The sequence below is a fragment of the Chinchilla lanigera genome, unplaced genomic scaffold (assembly GCF_000276665.1).
Source record: "Chinchilla lanigera isolate Chin_1 unplaced genomic scaffold, ChiLan1.0 scaffold00057, whole genome shotgun sequence".
Classification (NCBI taxonomy): domain Eukaryota; kingdom Metazoa; phylum Chordata; class Mammalia; order Rodentia; family Chinchillidae; genus Chinchilla; species Chinchilla lanigera.
The window spans coordinates 6,948,380-6,954,472 of NW_004955458.1; positions in this window are offsets into that span (position 1 = coordinate 6,948,380).

The window sequence follows — 6,093 nt, forward strand, 5'->3', positions numbered from 1 at the left end:
ATGGGACTTCTGGCTGGGGCCTAGCTCAATGTTTTCCAAACAACTGTTGTTAATAATAATAAAAAAGAGAAAAATGTGGGAGTCAGCACTGAAAATGTGTAAAGAAAGCACGTTGCTTCTAAGCAGCAATGTGGTCCATCCTGAAGAGTCTCCTGAAGGGTCAGTTAAAAGACTCTAAAGATGGAGCATAGCACAACTTGGAGAGAGGCCATGGCTTCACAGCTACAGGATGTGGGAGACATTTTCTGTGCTGTTTCCCAAGCTGTCCCCAAAACTATCAGCTCAAGTGGAACATGTACTTTCCTTGAGCTGTGTTTTGAGCTCCTTTCTCATAGAATGCATGTTGTTCTCATTTAGTAAAGAATGCCTTTGTTCTCATTATATATTTAAGACAGCATGCTCTTTTAATAAACAGTGTGATCAATAAACCCACTCCTCATGTGTCTATGTCGCAAATCTTTCATTAAAGAAGGAGTCTTCATTGGAGATCAGTCCCAATGGTAACTGGGAAACTACATCCCCAATATTGATTAGGGAGCTCCAGTACTGATTGGGGAATTACGAGTGTTCCTTCTTCACCACAGCCATGCCAGTATTTGTTACTGGATTTTCTATTGATTGCCATTCTTTCTGGAGTAAGATGGAATCTTAGCATTGCTTTAATTTTCATTTCTCTATTGGTCAGATATGCTGAAAACTTTTTCATGTATTTGTTGACCATTTGTATTTATTCATCTGTAAAGTATCTGCTCATTTCTGAAGACCATTCCCTGACTGGGTCTTTAATTTTAGGTAGTTTAGGTTTTTCCAATTCTTTGTGTATTCTAGATATTAGTCCTCTGTCTGAGGGGTAGATAGCAAAAAACAATTTTCCTACTATGTAGGTTGCCTCTTCACACTGCTGATTCTTTTGCTGTACAAAAACTTTTAAATCTGATATAACACCATTTGTTGATTCTTCTTGCTATTTCTTTTTTGTTGTTGTTCAGTAAGTTCATTGCTACATTTTATATGTACATAATGGTCATATTCATCGTAGGGAATGTGTACCTATACATGATATATATTTGATTCTTTTTTCCCCCCCAATCTTCTTCCTCCTTTCAATCCTTCTTCCCCTCCTTATTTACAAAGTTTTGTTTCCATTTTATCCTTTTTAATTGCTTTTTCCCTTTGCCTTCCTTCCTTTCCCTCTTTTGCCACCCTAGTTCCTCTTTCCCTTTGAAATATTTCTTCTCATTTCATAATATATATTATATATTTTGGTCCTTATTTATGCTTTTAGTTTCTCACACCAAGGAGACAATGTGATATTTACACATTTAGTCCAATTTATTTCACTTAAGAGTGTGTTCTCAAACTGCATCCATCTATCTATAAATGTCTCAAGTCTCTTCTTTATGGCAGAGTAGTAAAACACATCTTTTCTATCCATTCCTCAACTGATGGGCATATGGGTTATTTCCAAGATTTAACTATTACAAATTGTGCTGCTATAAACATGGGTGCTCCAATATGACTCTGGTATAATGTATTTAATTCTTTAAGGTAGATACCCAGAAGGGGAATAGCTGGGTCAAATGGGACTTCTAATCTTAATGTGTTGAGTAATCTCCATACTGATTTCCACAGTGGTTGCACCAGCCTGCACTCCCATCAACAGTACAGAAATGTTTCTTTTTCCCCATAGCCATGTAGGATTTATTATTGGTTGATTTCTTGATAGCCTGTCTTTCTTGTGTGAAATGGAATTGTGCTGTTGTTTTATTTCACATTTCTGGAATGACAATGATGTTGAACATTTTTTTCATATATTTATTTGGCATTTGTGTTTCTTCATCTGAGAAGTGTATTCATCTCAAATGCCCATTTTGGATTGGGTCTTTTAATTTAGGGGTTCTGATTTTTTTATTCTTTATATATTCCAGATAGTAGTCCTTTTTCTGAGGAGTAGCTGAAAAATTTTTTTCCACTCTCTTGATGTCTCTTCACTCTGTTATTGGTTTCTCTTGATGTGCAAAAGCTTTTTAATAAGATGAGAACCCGGTTTTTGATTCTTGTGTTAGTTCCTGTGAAATCAGATTTTGTTCACAAAATCTTTGCCTACACCAATGTCTTCAAGAGTTCTGCCTATTCTATCTTCTAGCAGATTTAATGTTTCTGTTTTAATACTTAGATCTTGTATTTAAGATATACTTAGGTCTTTTATCAATTTTAGTTTAGTGCATGGTGAAAGACATTGGCCTATTTTTAATCTTCAGCATGTGAAAGCCAGTCTTACCAGCACCATTTATTAAAGAGGCTTTCTTCCAGTGAATGTGTTTGACTCCTTTGTCAAAGATAAGGTGGCTGAGTGTGTTTGGAGTATTCCTGCATCTTCTAGTCTGTCCCATTTCTCCTTCGATCTGATTTTTTTTTTTTTTTTTTTTTTTTTTTTTTTTGCCAGTGCAGTGTTGTTTTTATCACAGTAGGAGAATTTCAAGTCATGAATTATAATGCCCTCTGCCTTGCCTTTGTCGCTAAGAATTGTTTTTTCCTATTCTAGGTCTCTTCTTGTTCCAACTGAATTTTAGGAATGTTTTGCCTAGTTCTGTGAGGTATGCTGATGATATTTTAATTAAGATTGCATTAAATCTGTATGACAATTTTGGGAGTATGGCCACTTTCACTACGTTGGTTTTTCCTGTCCATAAGCAAGGGATATTGCTCCATTTTCTAATGTCCTCTTAAAATCTCCTTTTTCTGAGTAATATAATTTTCAATGTATAGATCTTTTACTTCCTTTGTTAGATTGATTCTTAGGTATTTCATTTTTTGGATGCTATTGTAAAAGATGTTGTTTCCCTAATTTCTCTCTCAGTGAGTTTGTTATTTGTGTACAGGAAGGTTATTGATTTTTGAGTTTTGACATTATATTCAGCTACACTACTGAATTTCGTTATTAAATCTATAAGTCTTTTGGTGGAGTTTTATGGGTCTTCTCCATAGAGTATGATGTCATCTGCAAATAATGTTAACTTCACTTCTTCCTTCCCTACCCTTATTCCTTGTATTTCTTTCTCTTGTCTAATTGCTTTAACTAATGCTTCCAGAACTATATTAGATAGGAGTGGTGAGAGTAGACATTCCTGCATCATACTTGAATTTAGAGTAAAAGTTTTCAGTTTTTGACCATTTAGTGTGATGCTGACTGTTGGTTTGTCATAAATGGCTTTTATCAGATTGAGGTAATGACATCTATTCCAATTTTCTGTAGGGTTTTTTATCATAAATGGGTGTTGCACTTTGTCAAATCCTTTTTCTATGTCTAGTGAGATGATTGTGTGAATTTGCCTTTGGCTTTGTTACTATAGTGCATCATTTATTCATTTGTGTATGCTGAACAATCCCTAGGATGAATCCCACTTGGTCATGGTGTATAACCTTCTTGATGATTTGCTGCTTTCTGTTTGCCAGTATCTTACTGAGGATTTTTGCATCTATATTCATTGGGGAGATTGGTCTGTAGGTTTTTGTTTTGACTGAGTCATTCTCTGATTTTGATATCAGAGTAATACTTGCTTCCAGAAATGATTTTGGAAGTATTACTTCTATTTCAATTTCATTAAAGATTTTTGAGCCTTAATGACACCGCATATTCTTTAACGTTTTTTAGATTTCAGCAGTGAATTCATCAGGGACTGGGCTTTTCTTTGTTGCATTTGTTAATTGCATTTCTTAATGTTAATTGCATTTCTTAATTAATTTCTTACTGGGCATTTCTTAATTGCATCAGTCAATACATTGACTGATATTCGGTTGTTTAAAATTGTTATATCTTCTTGTCTCAGTTTTGGCCATTCATATATGTCTAAGAATATTTTCATTCCTTTTGGGTTTTTTTTTTTTTCTATCTTATTAGGTTACAGGTTCTCCAAGGAGATATTGATCATCTTCTGGATTTCCACAGTATCCATTGTCACATCATGCTTTTCTTCCTAATTGCTTGAATTTTAATCCTTTCTTTTCTCTTTTTGGTGAGGATGGCTAAGGGCTTATCAATATTATTTAATCTTTCAAACAACAAATATTTCTACTCACTGGTTCTTTGCATTGTTTTCTTAGTTGCAATTTCACTACTTTCTGATGCTATCTTTATAATTTCCTCATTCATACAAGTTTTGGGTTTGATTTGTTCTTCTTTTTCTAGAAGCTTGTGGTTCAAATTAAGTTGTTTATTTGAACTCATTCTCTTTTTCTAATGTGAGACTTCACTATATATTGCTCTCAGGACTGCTTTCATTGAATCCCATAAGTCCTCTTGTGTTGTATCAGGGTTATTGGTTAATTGTAAATATGTTTAATTTTCCTTTAATTTCCTCTGTGGCCCATCAGTTGTTCAGGAGGGTGTTGTTTAATTTCCATTTGTTTGTAGTTTTTGTGGTTTCTTTTGCCATTGCACTACCATCAGATAATATGCATAGGATAATTTCAGTTCCTCTGCACTTACTTAAGCATGGTCTATGGCCTAATATGTGGTCTATTTTGGAGAATGTCCCATGTGCAGCTGAGAAGAATGTTTATTTTGTTGTTATGGGGAATTACGCTCTGGAGATATCTACTAAGTCAATTTGTTCACAGGTTTGTTTTAATTCTGATATGTCTTTGTTGATTTTTTGTCTAGTTGATCTACTTGTGAGAATGTGGTATTAATGTCATCCATCATGATTGTATTAGCTCTTATTTGAATTTTTAAGTCTGTTAATATGTATTTTGTGTAGACTGGTGCACTAGTATTTGGTGCACTAGTACTTGGTGCATATGTATTTATGATTGTTATCTACTTTTCTTGGAGTTTTAACTTGATAAATATGAAGTGACCTTCTTTGTCTCTTTGATCAGTCTTGGTTTGAAGTTCACAATGTTCGTAAGTAGAATAGCTACCACTGCTTTTTTCTGGGATCCTGTCATTTGGATTATTTTTCACATCCTTTGACTTTCAGTCTATGAATTTCTTTTTCAGTTAAGTATGTCATGAATGCACCACAGTATGAGATCTTGCTCCTTGATCCATTCTGCCAGTCAGTTTCTTTTAATTAGTAAATTGAGAGGATTTACATAGGTGGTTACCACAGATATATATTGGCTTATCTTTCTCACATTATTTTCCTGTTGTTAGTTTCCTGTCTTCACACTTCGCTTAATTACTTGCCCTGTCCAGTGGCTTCTTTCTATTGGCGTCTTGTGCTTGTGGTCTTCATTTTCTCTTTCTAATATATCCTTTAGAGCATTCTGAAGAGCTAGTTTGATGGTCATGAATTTCTTCTGTTCTTTGTTGTGGAAATACCTAATTCTCCATTGATTTTGCAAAATAATTTTGCATGTTACATCAATCTGAAACAGAGGTTGTTTTCTTTTAGGCCTTGAAATACCTCACTCCAAGCTCTCCTTGATTTGATGGTTTGTGTGGAGAAGCCTACTGTGATTATATTTTTTTTATAATTTTTTTATTTTAAAAAATACAAGAAGGAAAACATATTAACAGACAGACATCCATTTACAAAATAGCATAAGAACAATACAAACAAAACAGAGTTACAGACAAAGTTGTAGGAAATTAACCATGGTTGCTGTATTACTTATTGATATCTTCAAAGTGGTTTCTCAAGAAAACAAATAAAGTCATACAAGGTTGATCAAACAAGTAATCATTAACTTTTTCTTTCTGTAGAGCAATACAAGACAGTAGTACAACTGCATTAGCTATCCTGTATATACATACTTACCTAATTTCCCCTTCTTTCCCTTGTCTTTTCCCATACCCCAGTTGCCCTTCACTTTTGAGCATTTTCCTTTTGTTTCACAATGTCTATCATACCTGCTAGTTTTTATTCATTCTTTCAGATCTTACACTAGTGAGACAATGTGATGGTTACACAGGCGGGTCTGATTTATTTCACTTATGAATATGGTCTCTAGTTGTGACCATTTACCTATAAAGGCTTTGAGATTGTCTTTCTTTATACCTGAGTAATATTCCATTATATAAAAGTACCACAATTTTTTTATCCAATCCTCAGTGGATGGACATTTGGATTGCTTCCACAATTTAGC